General features: G+C 43.4%; 1 long non-coding RNA gene across 2 annotated transcripts in view; it reads left to right on the forward strand.

Moving 5' to 3' along the window:
• Nucleotides 1-17,651, forward strand: part of LOC141585652 (uncharacterized) — a 28,880-nt gene that overhangs the window by 5,635 nt on the left and 5,594 nt on the right. For both annotated transcript variants that reach the window (XR_012519254.1, XR_012519255.1), the window contains exon 2: nt 10,884-10,975. This is a non-coding gene — a long non-coding RNA (uncharacterized LOC141585652). The remainder of the gene's footprint in view (nt 1-10,883; nt 10,976-17,651) is intronic.

The raw sequence follows: 17,651 nt of genomic DNA on the forward strand, positions 1-17,651 counted from the left end.
GAGCTGTCCACAACAGTGTCTTTCCCCAGGTAGCCTGTTGGCCAACTCCCTCTTCTCCTGCGGTGTATGCTCTGTTCTCAGCTTCTCAGTGAGGTCTATCCTGACCACTCCATTTAACAGTGCAGCCTGGCCCTTCACCTCTGAAATGCCAGATTCTCCTTACCTTGCTCACCTTTTTGTTTTCCATAGCACTATTACTGTCTAACAGCATAGGATTTACTTGTTCATTAGAACTCAAGCTCTGTGAGGGCAAGGATCTTTATGTTCTTTAGTAATGTACCCCAAGCACTTAGCACCTGGAACATAGCAGGCCTTCTGTAAAGATTTGCTGAGAAATGAATAAATGAATGAATCTGCTCCTTGTTACCAGTGTTTCAAAATTTCAGAATGAGGGGTATGTGTGTGGGCGTGTGTGCACATGCTTGGGTGTGTGTACGTGCTTGGGTGTGTGTGTGTATGTGTGTGTGTAAGAGAAGAGGATAAAAATTCTTCATTCCAGCACTTGAAAGCAGGAGCTCTCTTTTATGATAGGTTAACCATTAACTTAATTTATTTAGAGACATGGTTTTGCTCTGTTGCTCAGGCTGGAGTGAAGTGGGACAATCAGGGCTCACTGTAACTTCGAACCCCTGGGCTTAAGTGAACCTCCTGCCTCAGCCTCCTGAGTAGCTAGGACTATACCTGTGTGCCACCATGTTCCAGCTAATTTTTTTTTTTTTTTTTTTTTTTTTTTTTTTTTTTTTTTGAGACAAGGTCTCACTCTATCATCCAGGCTGGAATGTGGTAAGCTGATCTCAGCTCACTGCAACCTCAACCTCCTGGACTCAAGTGATCCTTCCACTTCAGCCTCCTGAGTAACTGGGACTACAGGTGCACGCCACCTTGCCCATCTGATTTTCAAATTTTTATAGAGACAAGGTTTTGCTTTGTTACCCAGGCTAATATTTTAAATTTTTGGTAGAGGCAAGGTCTCACTATGTTGCCGAGGCCAGTCTCAAACTCCTGGGTTCAAGCCAACTTCCTGCCTCAGCCTCTCAAAGCACTGGGATTATAGACATGAGCCATCGCACCCAGCCTTAACCATTTTAAAAATATAAATCATTTAAAAGCATATTACACACCCTACTCCTTTCCTATTTTACCAAGTTATATAAATAGAGATTTATGTTTCCCAGAAGGCCCATGGCTTCCTTAGGCTCATCAATAATACTACCATGTTATATCTGGGAAGTGCTCAGGTCCTACTGGGATTCCCTGGGTATATCCCAGATGGCTCTTCCTTTTGGTTTGGTTTCTAATTCAGCTGAATCTCAGGGCCTGTAGATGGGAAATGGAACACTAGCCAAAAGAGAGACAGCTCCTCCTCTCTCCTCGCTTCTCTTCTCTCCTCTCTCTCTGTCGATCAGCATCCTTTGCAAACTCATCAGCTTTCTTTTTTTTTTTTTTTTTTTTTTTTTTGAGACAGAGTTTCGCTCTTGTTACCCAGGCTGGAGTGCAATGGCACGATCTCGGCTCACTGCAACCTCCGCCTCCTGGGTTCAGGCAATTCTCCTGCCTCAGCCTCCTGAGTAGCTTGGATTACAGGCACGTGCCACCATGCCCAGCTACTTTTTTGTATTTTTAGTAGAGACGGGGTTTCACCATGTTGAACAGGATGGTCTCGATCTCTTGACCTTGTGATCCACCCGCCTCGGCCTCCCAAAGTGCTGGGATTACAGGCTTGAGCCACCGCGCCCGGCGCAACTCATCAGCTTTCTCAAGGTCCCACTGGGTATTTCTCTATCTAAAGAAAAGTGATCACTGGATAGACACAAGAGCTCTGCAGAAAACTAGTTTGACTGGGCAGGGAGCTTTCTGTAGGTCTCGAGGTGGGGGCTACAGAACCACTTCTTTCTTTTGGGGTTGCCTCCTTCTGTGTTTGGGAACCAGAAGGCGGCTACCACATGGGTTGCTTCCCATTGTATCAGTTCCACAGGCTGCCACCAGCAGGTTTTCAGATAAAACCTGCTTCACCCGTGGCGCCAAATGCTGGCAGTCACAGCTGATACAAATGCTGGCTAAAAAGCCAAAATCAAAAGGAAAAGGAAATAAGCAAGATGAGTGGACTCTTAAAGTTTGACTCTATAAACAACTCAAATGATAGTGTTGAAAAGGACTAAGGACTTCAGAGTTTAAATAGGCCCATCCTCTCCACAATATATGAATCTTTTTTTTTTTTTTGTAACATTCCTGACATTTGAGACAAACTGGTGATGCTAGAATTGGCAGAGTCCTTGCTTGCCATCTCTCCCAGCAGACCCAACCAGGGACCCAGCTGGACAGAGCCGACACCGACAGTTGCTTGTATTTGCTTTCCTTTGAGTCATGTTTATCTCATTCTAAGTACCTCCTTAGAATGAATGAAATGATGGGTATCTAATTCATTTTGTAATCACCAGCCCCTCTAATTACAGACCTAACTTTTCTCTTGCTTCTCACATAGGTATTTTTATCAAGTGAAACTTCACAGAACATCATATCTTAGCACAAAGAGATGGAGAAATACCTAAGAGAAAATAGAAATAGGTTCTCTTGGTGGGTTTTTTTTTTTTTTTTTTTTCTGTAGAAAACCCCAGAAAGGGCCAAGCACGGTGGCTTTCACCTGTAATCCCAGCACTTTGGGAGGCAGAGGAGGGCAGTTCACTTGTGGCCAGGAGTTCAAGACCAGCCTGGCCAACATTGTGAATCCCCCCATCTCTACAAACAATACAAAAATTAGCCATATGTGGTGGTGCATGCCTTTAATCCCAGCTACTTGGGAGGCTTTGACAGGAGAATTGCTTGAGTCCGGGAGGCGGAGGCTGCAGTGAGCCAAGATCAAACCGCTGCACTCCAGCCTGGGCGACAAAGCGAGACTCCACCTCAAAAACAAACAAAACTCTTTTATTTTTATATCTAATGTGAAATCCCTGCTTTCTTAAAAAAAAAAAAAAGTGTTGGATGTGTGCACATTCATGCACGTGTGCATGCGCAAGTAAACTTTAGGACTAAATTTTACAAAGGAATTTTTTGTTCGTTTTAAGATGGAGTGTCACTCTTGTCATCCAGGCTGGAGTGCAATGGCTCAGTCTCAGCTCACTGCAACCTCCGCCTCCCAAGTTCAGGCAATTCTCCTGCCTCAGCCTCCCGAGTAACTGGAATTACAGGCATGCATCACCATACCCGGCTAATTTTTTTGTGTTTTTAGTAGAGAAAGGGTTTTTTTTTTTTTTTTTTTTTGAGACGGAGTTTCGCTCTTGTTACCCAGGCTGGAGTGCAATGGCGCGATCTCGGCTCACCGCAACCTCCGCCTCCTGGGTTCAGGCAATTCTCCTGCCTCAGCCTCCTGAGTAGCTCGGATTACAGGCATGTGCCACCATGCCCAGCTACTTTTTGTATTTTGAGTAGAGACGGGGTTTCACCATATTGACCAGGATGGTCTCCATCTCTTGACCTCGTGATCCACCCGCCTCGGCCTCCCAAAGTGCTGGGATTACAGGCTTGAGCCACCGCGCCCGGCCAAGAGACAGGGTTTTGCCATGTTAGCCAGGTTGGTCTGGAGCTCCTGACCTCAGGCGATACACCCACCTCAGCCTCCCAAAGTGCTGGGATTACAGGCGTGAGTCACCATGCCTGGACAATAAATTGTTTTTCATGGCTTAGAAATGTATCATTGAGAAATAACCCCCTCTGAATTTTTTTTTTTAATTCCAGGATAAGGTAATAGTGGAACTGCCTTTCGTTTCAGACTGAGCTCCTCACCACAATGTCATATTCATTCTTGGAAAGTGGTTGATGAATGGAAGGACAGTAACCTATAAAATCAACTCATATTCATAGCAGCTTGAGTGGACAATAAGTGAGATGCAAAGGGAAAACAGAGACTTACCTTTTAGGCTGGAGGCATTCTTCATCTAAGTGCTTCAGTGATCTACTTACACATTTTTCAATACTGAACAGTTAGGATTTTTAGGGTGCTTAGTTGTCATTATTTAATCTATTCTTTGTCAATGAAAAGAGGAAAGAAAAAGGTCCACTGACTAATGTATTGTTTTTTTTGGAGGATCTAATTTTCTTGTAATCAAATACTCTGAAGTTCAAGTCCATTACCTTTATTTGAGACAGTGATTTTAATGCCAGTTCGTTCTTACACTTCCAGTGTTACACTCTATGGCCCTTTTTGCTTCATAAAGGAGAAGATATTTAATAACTAATGTTATAGACTGAGATCTGTCAACATTAGATCACAAAGTTAATTAAGTTTTTCTTCTTTGGAGGCTCTGCGTTAGGCAAAATGGGAAAAAATTAAAATTCTCTGTTATTTTTAGAAATATGCTATCTTTTGTAGCTGTAGGTGATTTCATATTCATACCAATTTAGTCTACTTTAGTCTAGAGCTAATTATGACTTCTTGTTGCTCTTCCTAAAAGTAAGCCTCAAATTACAGTCTGTGATATTCTCCACCAACCAAAACATTGTGTTTCTTTTTTCCTCACATGGGAAAGAGGATGAAAGACTTGCGCAGTGGGAATTTGTTTTATAAGCAAAGTGAATCCATTCTTTTACACCATATAATATTAAAAAGCTGTTTATTTGAAGATATTGAAGGAGACTGTAAGGATCCTAAACTTTTTACTACTGGAAACAAAAAGTTAAAGTTGCCTAGTATTGTGAAAGTGGAATCCAGAAGCACTTTGTGTTTTCTGATCCTTCCTTAATAAATCCAGGATTGTTTTGAGGGGTCTACTTCATCCTATATTCAGTTCACCTATTGGTAAATGAGGAATATCCAGATAAGCTACTAGAATTTATACACACACACACACACACACACATTTTTTTTTTTTTAGATGGAGTTTCGTTCTCATTGCCCGGGCTAGAGTGCGGTGGTGCTATCTCAGCTCACTCTAACCTCCACCTTCCAGGTTCAAGCGATTCTCCTGCCTCAGCCTACCAAATAGCTGAGACTATAGGCACCCGCCACCATGCCCAGCTAATTTTTGTATTTTTAGTAGAGACAGGGTTTCATCATGTTGGCCAGGCTGGTCTTGAACTCCTGGTCTCATGTGACATGCCAGTCTCTGCCTCCCAAAGTGCTGGGATTACAGGTGTGAGCGACCACGCCCAGCCGCGCTCTCTTGCTCATGCTCTCTCACTCGCACTCTGTGTGTGTGTGTGTGTGTGTGTTTTCATGTATGTATTTCTTTGTGTGTGTGTGTGTGTGTGTGTGTGTGTGTGTGTGTGTGTTTTCGTGTATGTATTTCTTTTTAATATATATTTTAGGCTGGACACAGTGGCTCATGCCTGTAATCCCAGTACTTTGGGAGGCAGAGACTGGCACATCACATGAGGCCAGTAATTCGAGACCAGCCTGGCCAACATAGTGAAACCCCATCTTTAGTAAAAATACAAAAATTAGCTGCTCATGGTGGCATGCTTCTGTGGTCCCAGCTACTCAGGAGACTGAGGCACAAGGATCACTTGAACCTGGGAGGCCGTGAGCTGAGATCAGGCAGTGGTACAATCATGGCTCATCACAGCCTCAACCTTCCCAGTTCCAACAGTCCTCCCACCTCAGCCTCCACAGTGGCTGGGAATACAGGTACGCCCCACCACATCCCACTGATTTTTGTATTTTTAGTAGAGAGGGTTTCACCATGTTGCCCAGACTGGTCTTGAACTCCTGGGCTCAAGTAATCTGCCTGCTTTGGCCTCTTAAAGTGCCCCGATTGTAGGCATGAGCCACCATGCCAGCCTTGATGTATTCTTATTTGGATACACTGGCTCGAGTTTAGGAAACATTGGCGGTATGAACTCATGGTTTAAAGTTTCATGTAAAGTAGCAGCAATATGATATTGAGTTGGACTGTACTCATCAAAGGTAGGTGTTGAATCAAATTATGTTAACCTTAAATTGAGGAACGTGGCAGTTAATTTGCATTATTTAGATGAAACAAAATGTTTGGATTTAATGTTTGTAATAAGGGCAATGGGTTATACAGTCCGTGCTCCAGAATCAGACAAAGGTGAGTTCAGAGTTAGATTCTTGCCACTTGTTAGCTCTGTGTCACTGGAGTTGCTTAAATGCTAAAGCCAGTTTCCAGCTCTAATAGGGTTCTTCTGAGGAATAAACAACCAACCACACAAATCTCACACATAGTGGGAACTCAATAAATGTTAGCAGAAATGTTTATTGTTATTTTTGAGATAAATTTATAAAGCTACTTTGTAGTGCACAGTTTCTCAGTTTTAAATGGTTTAAGTGTGCACACAGATACCTGGGAACCTCATTAAAATGCAGATTCTGGTTGGGTGTGGTGGCTCATGCCTGTAATCACAGCCCTTTGGGAAGCTGAGGTGGGTGGATCACTTGAGGCCAGGAGTTCAAGACCAGCCTGGCCAGCATAGCAAAATCCCATCTCTACTAAAATACAAAAATTAGCCCAGCATGGTGGCACACACCTGTAGTCACAGCTACTCAGGAGGCTGAGGCAGAAGAATTGCTTGAACCTGGGAGGTAGAGATTGGTTGCAGTGAGCCAAGGTCCTGCCACTGCATCCAGCTTTTTAAAGACACGGCAGGACTCTGTCTTTAAAAAAAACAAAAAAACTGCAGATTCTGATTCAGTTGGACTGGGGTGGGACCTGAGGTTCTTCAACTCTAACAAGCCTCCAGGTGGACATTCATATCACTGAATGCAGAACACAGTTACACAATAAAAAGAACATGAGCTTTGGATTTATCCTTTTGTGAACTTCCTCCTCTCTGAGAGGGAGATAATATCTATTTCTAATTAATTCAAGTTTTATTAGATAAAAAAATAGTATACTAAAATAGTACCTGGCATACTGTAGATGCTTAACAAACGTAAGGTCAGGCCAGGCATGGTGGCTCACACCTGTAATCCCAGCAGGTTGGGAGGCTGAGGCAGGTGGATCATCTGAGGTCAGGAATTCAAGACCAGGCTGGCCAACATGGTGAAGCCCCATCTCTACAAAAAATACAAAAAAATTAACTGGCCGTGGTGATATGCACTTGTAATCCCAACCACTGAGGATGCTGAGGCAGGAGAACCGCTTGAACCCGGGAGGTGGAGGTTGCAGTGAGCCGAGATAGCACCACTGCACTCCAGCCTGAGTGACAGATGGAGCCTACATCTCAAAAAAAAAAAAAAAAAAAAAGATAGATATTCAGTTTTTCCGTAAGAAATGCTTTATTGCTCTGTCTAGTATTGGTGAGGGGGCTGTGATAATTTCCATTCCTAATAGAATGGAAAATTCCAATTTCCTTTGAAAACTTCTTAGAATTCTATCTTGAAGAAATCAGCATCAACCTTGGTTTAAAAGTTTGTCATTGTGTAGCAAGCAAATCAATTCATACCAGATGGCATGCAAACAGATTGGGGAAATGCCCCAGGCAAGCAATGGCACTTGGAGTCAGAGTGGGTAGGATTTCTGCAGGCATGGATAACTGAGAAAAGGAGCTAATTTTGAAGCATTTTATTTTACTATTATTTTCTTCTACCTTTTTTATTATGGAAAATTTCAAACATAAAAGTCCAGAGGGTGACATAATGAACCCCACATACCCATCATTCAGCTTCGGTAGTTAGCAGCACATGGCAGATCTTTAATTTACCTTCCTCTGTCTTCCTCCATCTCTGAATTATTTTAAAGCAAATTCCAGACATATTATTTCATCTATAAATATTGCAATTCATATCTTTAAAAAATAAGGACTCTGGCCGGACACAGTGGCTCATGCCTGTAATCCCAGCACTTTGGGAGGGCGAGGTGGGTAGATCACAGGGTCAGGAGATTGAGACCAGCCAATACGGTAAAAGCCCATCTCTATTAAAAATACAAAAAAAATAGCCTGGCATGGTGGCACATGCCTGTAGTCCCAGCTACTTGGGAGGCTGAGGCAGGAGAATTGCTTGAACCTGGGAGGCGGAGGTTGCAGTGAGCCGAGATTGCACCACTGCACTTTAGTCTGGGTGACAAAGCAAGACAATGTCTCAAAAACAAACAAAAAAGGACTTTTTTCCTTTAAAAAAAAAACCATAATACCATTATAATAATTCATTCAAAAATGTAACATTGAATTTATAGTATATATTTTAATTATTTAATTTTTACTAGCCAATGAGATAAATATTAAAGTAGAATTCAAAATAGCTCAACACTTAAGAACAAGGTACATACACTTGTTACCTGAACATTGCTGTTATCAAGGAGGGCACAACACTCATTGTCTTATCAGCAGCAATGACATTCATGGCATTCCTCCTCTCACTGCTCCAGCTGATTCCTAATTGGTCTGCCAACTCTAGATCTCTATTACCTCCTTAAAATTGTCCTCTGCATTCTGAGCCCTCTCGGCTTAATTATCTCTGAGAGAAATAAACTCTTTAACTTTTGCCAGGAGCAGGGCACCCCTGGCAAGCTGACGTGAGTTCTGGGCTCTCACAAAGTGCTTAGAGTTCTAGGATCTCATAAAACACTAGAGCTGGAAGGGACTTACTAGTTCAGCTAATAGAAAAAAGGGGCAAGAGTGTTAAATAGCTTGCTCGGCCTCATAATTACCTTAAAACCTCTCAAAACAAAGGCAAATTAGTATGTGTCTAACTTCACCTTTCTGTGTGGTAAAATTTCAACCAAGGAGTGGAGTTTCTTATTTTATATTTGGTTATCCTGTCTTGAGTTATCTCATTGAAATCCTTCTTGAACCCATATAAAATTTCCATTCCAATTTTTATTTTACGTATTTATTTTTTGAGACAGGGTCTTCCTTTTCTTGCCCAGGCCAGAGTGCTGTGATGCGATCTTGGCTCACTACGACCTCTGCCTCCTGAGCTCAAGGCATCCTCCCGCCTCAGCCTCTCGAGTAGCTGGTACTATAGGTAGGCACCCACCATGCCCGGCCAGTTTATACATTTTTAGTATAGACAGGGTTTTACCATGTTGCCCAGGCTGGTCTAGAACTCCTGAGCTCAAGCTGTCCACCCCTCGCCCTCCCAAAGTGCTGGGATTATAGTTTTGAGCCATTGAATCTTGCCTCAATTTTTAATTATAAAATATGTCACATATACAAATACTAAAAATAAGGTAATATATAAATATTAATATATTAATGTACACATTATGCAAAGTGAATGTAATATCACCATAGACAATTTTTCCCTCTTAATTTTTTTTAATTGAGGGTACTAGTCTGCCACCTCTTAAAATTTTTTAAAGAAAGCTCACTCTTCTCCCATTCTTTTCCAATCCCTTCTTCCCTGGAGATAATCTTTATCTTATGCAGATATAGCTTTATACATTCAATTGTTTTGCATGTTTTTAATTTTCACATGTAGAATACACTGTATGTGCATTTTATAAATTGCCTTTTTCATTCTATGTTTTCAAGACTGAGCCATATGGATATATAGGTGAATCATAAATCATTCATTTTAATTGCTATCTAGAATTCTACTGTATGAATAAACCGCAGTTTATTTAATCTACTTTCCTCCTATAGGAATAATGAGGTTGTTCTATTAGACAATTCTGTTAGACTTATCACTAGGTATTCCGTACGTTTTGTACCTAGGCTAAATGGCATCTTTGCAAATATCACATACTTACTGATTGCTGGTGCAACCAACATGCTATTGATGTTTGTATATTGATCTTACATCTGTTGATTTTGCTTAACTATTTTATTAATTCCAAAAGCTTATAAGTAGATTTTCTTATAGGGGAATGGTGATCAACTTACTGAGCTCACCATTTTCTTAATATTTTTTACTAAAACAGGATAGAGAAATTCGGATTTATTCTAGAATTCTAGGAGAAGGGATGACTTGAAAGCTAGAGTAACAGAGAGGCTGGTGGGACTATTCCTTTTGAAAGAAGCAGCCAGAGCTGGGGGACCGCTCACTGAAAGCTTTATGTACAGAGAACATAAGGACTTTTGAAATGGAGTAACATGAAGAACTAGCTGGGGGCCCCCTGAGATGGCAGATGGCAGCATATTCTGTAATGTGACCCCCTCCTCTATGTCTTAATGGTTTTAGTAAAAATGGAAAATAGTCACATGCTTGGTCTCAATGAGCTTTTTTCAGGAACTTTAAGGAGATGTAGCTCTGTATATAACATACATGATGTAAGGATCATAGAACTGCAGTCGCCTTGTGACCACCAGGGCCAGGATCCAACAAGCCTAAGAAAGTGGATTCCAAGATCCTGAATAGGAACTGGAACTGCTCAGGCTTGGGAAGTGGGATTCAAACCAAGTTTTCTAAGCTTTAAGGGCAGGAAATCTCCCAAATGATATTTGGATTTCCATCAACAGCCATCTGATTTGTATGCTTCCTTTTTTTTTTTTCAGAGTCTTGCTCTTTCGCCCAGGCTGGAGTGCAGTGGCATGATCTCAGCTCACTGCAAACTCCGCCTCTGTTCTCCTGCCTTAGCCCCCTGAATAGCTGGGACTACAGGCATATGCCACCATGCCCTGCTAATTTTTGTATTATTAGTAGAGATGGGGTTTTATCGTATTGACCAGGCTGGTCTTGAACTCCTGACCTCATGATCCACCCTGCAATCCAATCCTCTGGATTACAGGCGTGAGCCACCACGCCTGGCCTGATTTATATACTTCCTATGTGGAGTATACAATGTAAAAGGACAAGGTTCTGTTTTGTTTTGTTTTTGGAGACAGAGTCTCGCTGGAGACTCTGCTGGAGTGCAGCGTCACAATCACAGCTTCCTGTAGGCTCCAAATCCTGGACCCAAGCAATTCTCCCACCTCAACTTTCCAAGTAGCCAGTATTACAGGCCACACCACCACATCTGGCTTTTTTTTTTTTTTTTTTTTTGTAGAGACAGGATCACGTTTTGTTGCCCAGCTGGTCTTGAACTCCTGGCTTCAAGTGCTTCTTGTGCCTCAGCCTCCCGAAGTGTTGGGATTACAGGTATGAGCCATTGCACCTACCCTTCGCTATTTTTTAAAAATATGTTGTTTCAAATTTTGACTTTGCTAATTCTTTGGTGTTCCATGAAATTATAGTGTTTGTAAACAAAGAGGCATGAAAAGAAATATCATCTTCAAATTGCCCCCCTGTGGTTTGTCATAAGGCAAAATGTTATGACTAGATTCATACCCTGTAGGCCTGCTACACATTTAATGAATTATAGCCATGTGTGATCTAAATGAATAATAAACTAATACAAGTACCGGCTAATAAATTATTGACAGTATAGATGCATTTGTCCATTTAACCCACTGCTATGAAGGAGAGGAAAGCAGGGCAACAGCCTGGAGTCCAGGGGCCACCTACCTGAGTTAAATCCACACTCCACTACTTTCTAATTCTATGTGCTTTGAGGCCATGGCATGCCTCAATTTCTTATCTATAAAATGGAGACACTAATGGTAAGGTATTTACCACATGGGGAAGCTATGAAGATAAATGAGTAAAACTTTGTCAAGTCCTTAGAACAGTGCCTGCCATGTAAAAATTGTTAATTTATTTATTTATTTAGAGATGAGGTCTCACTCCGTCACCCAGGCTGGAATGCAGTGGCGCGATCATAGCTCACTGCAGCCTGGAACTCTTGGGCTCAAGTGATCTTCCCACTTCAGCCTCCTACGTAGCTGGGATTGCAGGCATGAGCCACTGTGTCTAGAGAAATTGTTATTTACCATTAAACTTAATTATTAATAACATTAAAGAGAAAGCAAAATCCTAAAGGAATGGCCCAAAGGACAGCTCATTTTGAGCGAATAATGAGATAGGGAAAAGCTTCACACAGTGTATGGCTGAAACCAAACCGTGGAGACAGTGGAGGGAAGGCACATCCAGATTAAGAACGGGGCTTAAAAGAGGAAGGCCGAGCATGGTGGCTCATATCTGTAATTCTAGCACTTTGGGAGGCCTAGGCAGGTAGATCACTTGAGGTCAGGAGTTCAAGACCAGCCTGGGCAACATGGTGAAACCCTGTCTCTACTAAAAATACAAAAATTAGCCCGGCATGGTGGTGCACACTCATAATTCCAACTACTCAGGAGGCTGAGGCACGAGAATCGCTTGAACCTGGGAGGCAGAGGTTGCGGTGAGCCAAGATTGCGCCACTACACTCCAGACTGGGTGATGGAGTGAGACTCTGTCTAAAATAAATAAATAAATAAAAAGAGGTGGCAGATACAAATGTTTTCTCCTTTGAAGTTTTGCATAGAACAATGTCTACATGCCTAGTCCTGGCATTTGGGAAATTAGAGAAGTTCTAATTTATCATGTTATCATGTTAAGAGAAGCTCTTCATGCAGCTTCCATAGCACTTGCTGCAATTGTGCTGGATAACAAGGCATCCCAGAACTTGGTGGCATATAACACTAAGCATATCTTTATTGCTGTGCATCTGTAGGTCAGCTGGAATGGACTCCAGACTATGGATCTGTGCCATAAGATTTGTTCTGTGGGCCGGGCGCGGTGGCTCAAGCCTGTAATCCCAGCACTTTGGGAGGCCGAGGCGGGTGGATCACAAGGTCAAGAGATCGAGACCATCCTGGTCAACATGGTGAAACCCCGTCTCTACTAAAAATACAAAAAAAATAGCTGGGCATGGTGGTGCGTGCCTGTAATCCCAGCTACTCAGGAGGCTGAGGCAGGAGAATTGCCTGAACCCAGGAGGCGGAGGTTGCGGTGAGCCGAGATCGCGCCATTGCACTCCAGCCTGGGTAACAAGAGCGAAACTCCGTCTCAAAAAAAAAAAAAAAAAAAAGATTTGTTCTGTGGTCCAAGCTGAGGGCCAGTGACTGCCTGGGACATGTTTTTCTCCTAGTGGAGGTCAGAAGCTCCCAGAGGCCTGGGTGCAGAACTGACACAATGTCAACTCCATCCACCTACCATTGGCCACAGTAGGCCACGTGGCCAAGCCCAACATCCATGGGAGAAGGAAGTACTATTTTCCCATGGAAGTCAAGTAGGAAAGAGAGGATATATACTAAACAAAAAGCTCACTTTCTATGCTTTCTGTCTATGAGTTTATAATTTTGATCATGTTTCCTTTTCTTTATTTATTTATTTTTGTCTTTTTGTTTTTTTCCTTTTTGTGGAGAACGGGGTCTTGCTATTTTGCCCGGGCAGGTCTTGAACTCCTGGGCTCAAGCTATCCTCCCACCTCTGCCTCCCTGAGAGCTGGGATTACAGGTGTGAGCCACAGCGCCTGGCCCTTTACTCTTTTAGAAGGAAAAATTCTAATCCCTTTCTTCTCCCTATTTCTGCTTGGCTTTTGTCTCTGACCCCTTTCGTTGGCCTTCTTTCTTATATGTCCGTATTAGACTGCTCCGCTTCAGGGAAAAGTTGGAAATAGATTCCAGTATCCTTTTCTGGGACCAAGATGAATAAATGAAGTGAAAGGAAACCAACATTTTTGGAGTTAGTTACATGCCAAGCATCATGCCAGGTTTTTTTTTTTTTTTTTTTTTTTTTTTGAGACGGAGTTTCGCTCTTGTTACCCAGGCTGGAGTGCAATGGCGCGATCTCGGCTCACCGCAACCTCCGCCTCCTGGGTTCAGGCAATTCTCCTGCCTCAGCCTCCTGAGTAGCTGGGATTACAGGCACGCACCACCATGCCCAGCTAATTTTTTTGGATTTTTAGTAGAGACGGGGTTTCACCATGTTGACCAAGATGGTCTCGATCTCTTGACCTTGTGATCCACCCGCCTCGGCCTCCCAAAGTGCTGGGATTACAGGCTTGAGCCACCGCGCCCGGCCGCCAGGTATTCTTTATGCCATGTTAGGCATTCTTCATGCACAGTCTCTTTCCATCCTGATAAACTGAAATGCCTCTAGGAACTAGGTAGGCAAATGAGTGAGTGAATGGGATATGATTTTCTCACTTCATACATCACTGCATTTCACCGCAGTACCACTTATTCCCAATCGAAAGGAACCCTCATTGAAATGTAAGCCCCATTTTTCAGTTAATAATTTTTTCAGCAGGCATCTTTCTCTATCACAGCTCTTTGTATGGACCACTTCAGAATAGCATGTTACATTGTCTTTGATACAGACTTATTTTGCTACTTAAACATTCAGAAATATTCTTTTCCAAGAAGAAAAAAAAAGAAATATTCTTTATTCCAAACCAAGGCACTTTTGCCAGTGAAAGAGGAGGTTATTAATAGCTACACCAGGATGACAGGGATAAACTAGGACAATCCTGGAGGCCCTATTCTTAGGGCCCCACAAAACCCTAGTTCCTCCTAGATTTTCTTTTTTCTTTTTTTTTTTAATTTTTATTTTCAATTTGAGGGTACATGTGAAGGTTTGTTACACAGGTAAACATGTGTCATGGGGGGTTGCTGTGCACATCATTTTGTCATTCAGGCATTAAGCCCAGTACCCAATAATTATCTTTTCTGCTCCTCTCCCTCCACCCACCTTCCCCCCAGCGTCTCTTGTTTCCTTTGTTGTGTTCATACATTACCATTTAACTCCCATTCTCTCTTTTCTTTCCTTTTTCATTTTATTTTATTTTGAGTAGGAGTTTTGCTTTTGTTGCCCAGGCTGGAGTGCAGTAGCGCAATCTTGACTCACTGCAACCTCCACCTCCCGGGGGGTTCAACCGATTCTCCAGCCTCAGCCTCGCAAGTAGCTGGGACTACACGCCACCACGTCTGGCTAATTTTTGTATTTTTAGTAGAGGCGGGGTTTCATGTTGGCCAGGATGGTCTCCATCTCTTGACCTCGTCATCCATCCGCCTCGACCTCCCAAAGTGCTGGGATTACAGGCGTGAGCCCCGCGCCTGGCCCTCTTTTATTTTTTGACCAAAGACCTTTATTCTGGTCCCCATCATTCAGTAAGCCACTTAAACAGAACACTCTTCACCTCTGCTCCAAGCAGCAGCGGCTGCATCCAGGCTCAACTGGAAGACGGACACCCATTGTGGAAGGTCTTATAAGGAAAAGCCAAAGGTTTCTTATCCCGGCGTAGGTGAGGGAAGAACAGGAAGAGTATGTATGCCAGTGCCAAGCCGCTGTTGTGATGCTGAGGCCGGCGGAGAGGGGCGGGCTGAAGGATGGAGATGAAGGCTCAGAACCTGCACCGCTGAGCAATCGGCCCCAAGTACCTTCCAGAAAGGCAGGTGCAGGCACAGTTTCTCTTGCATTATCCACATCTCTCCTCTGGAGGGTTTTCCTCTTTCCCTGTTGAGTGCAGCGTAGGCATCTGTTGCAATGATCTCCACACGCAGTTTCCCGGCTCAGGCCAGAATGACGGCATCACCTTGGGGTCTGCCTTCACCAAGGCCTTTGCTTGCACCCACGCCTGAGGCAGCCTCCAGGGACGAGCCCGGGGCACTCTCGTCGGGGCTTGGGGCTGCGGGGTGCTGCCTCCCCACCGGTCGTCCCTCTGTAACCAGGTGACAGGAGCGGGGCTGCGGGGGTGTCCCAACGACACTCACTGTTCCCTGATCGGGTGTGTTTTCCCAGGCCCTTGGGCCTCACTCACCCATGAATGGGGAGGAGGACCCTGGCAGCGAGGTGATATAGTGCAGGTAAATATCGGACCCAAAGGGCTTAGCAGAAAAGTAATTTATTAGGCAGAGAGAAAGAGCTATGGGCCTTTTAAAAACCAACCAAACAAAGGAAGCTCACCTGTCGACCTTTCCGCGCGGGAAAGTTAGATACAGAACTCAAGGCTCCCGGATGCAGGGTGGATGGAGGAATGGCGCTGGGAAGCTTTTGCCTTTGAAACCACAGCCCTTGTGGACCCGGGAAGAGTTAACAGAGGCCTTCACCTCCATTGCTTCCAGGCGCCCCCGCCCTCCAGGCCCTGAGCACAGATGCCCAGCCGCCTATTGTGTTTAGGGGAAAAAAGTTACCATGTTACCAGTTTATCCGTTTGTGTGTGTGTTTGTTTTCGTTTTGTTTTATAGACAGAGTCTCTCTCTGTGGCCTAGGCTGGAGTGTAGTGACACAACCTCGAGTCAGGGTAACCTCTGCCTCCCGGATTGAAGCGATTCTCCCACCTCCTTGAATAGCTGGGGTCACAAGTGTTCGCCACCACTGCCAGCTGATTTTTTTTTTCTTTTTATAGAGACGGGGATCTCTCTGTGTTGCCCAGGCTGGTCTTGAACTTCTGGCTTCAAGCGATCCGCCTGCCTCAGCCTCTCAAAGTGCTGGGATTACAGACTTAATCCCACCGCACCCAGCCTGAATTAATTTTACTGTGTATATTCGAAGTTTACAGCATGATGTTATGCGATACATACTGATATGTATTATATATAATAATGTATAATGTATAATAAGAGATAGTAAAATGGTTACTTCAGTGAAACAGATTAACGTATCTATTATCTCAGATACTTCTGTTTTGTAGCAAAAGCTGCCAAAACCTATTTATTTAACAAAAATCCCTAATACAACACAATCTTATTAACTATACCCTCACATTATAAATTAGACCTCTAGACTTGTTCATCTTACATCCTTTCAGACCTTCTAATCCTCTCTTTGTCTTTCCCACTCTTCACCTGTTTTATTCTCTCCTGACATAGGTCTTAAAATGTCCTATGGCATTACCTCAAAAGCTAGTCACAGGAGAACAATGATTTGCTTTGGCAAGGGGAAGACTGTACCAAGTCTTGCATAATCTCCTCTCACATTCAGAGTTCCTGAGCAGCTGCTCTGGAGGTGGATGAAAATAACCCACCATTTCAGTTTTTATAACCCATTCAGGTGTGACAATGCTATTTTTAGGACACAATAATTTAAAAGCTCTTGCCAGCCTGGGGGGAAATACCTTCAACCCTTTAGAGAAATGAAGTGGGTTCTTGTCTTGTCTTTTCCGGCCAGCGTCCAGAAGGAGTTTTGTCTTTGTAGTAACATGAAATGATTTGTTGCTTACTTTGACTGAGGGTTTAAAAAAACTGGTGCTAAAAATACCCAACTTAGAAAGTTTCAGATCATTGGAATTTAGGACACCTTCCAGCTTCATGGTCTTTGTTTATCGAAAGGAACTTAATGTCCCCTAATTACACGTTGATTTTTTGGAGACAAAAGTGATACCCTTTGAGTACTTATCTTAGTTTGTATTTCCCCAAAGCAGACCTTAAAGCAAGAATTTTGGGGCAAATCGTTTATTCAGGACCAAAGTGAGAGAGTGGGTAAGGGAGGCAAGAAAGGGAGAAAAGCTAATAAAACATGTTAATAAGGATACTTCTGTTGTAGGCAAATGGTTGTGGGTTTTTTTGTTTTTGCTTTTTGTTTTTTTGAGATGGAGTCTTGCTCTGTCACCCAGGCTGGAGTGCAGTGGCACAATCTCGGCTCACTGCAACCTCCGCCTCCTGAGTTCAAGCAATTCTTTCACCTCAGCCTCCTGAGTCCCTAAGATTACAGGTGCGTGCCACCACGCCCAGCTAATATTTGAATTTTTAGTAGAGGTGGTGTTTCGCCATGTTGGCCAGGCTGGTCTTGAACTCCTGACCTCAAGTGATCCGCCCGCCTAGGCTTTCCAAAGTGCTGGGATTACAGGCATGAGCCACCTTGCCCAGCTGGCATATGGGTTTTAACCCTGCTGAGAGTCTGTTGGAACATGCCTCAAAACTCTCCCACTGTGAGGTGAGAGAGTTGAGGTATT

The sequence above is a fragment of the Saimiri boliviensis genome, chromosome 9 (assembly GCF_048565385.1).
Source record: "Saimiri boliviensis isolate mSaiBol1 chromosome 9, mSaiBol1.pri, whole genome shotgun sequence".
Taxonomy (NCBI): domain Eukaryota; kingdom Metazoa; phylum Chordata; class Mammalia; order Primates; family Cebidae; genus Saimiri; species Saimiri boliviensis.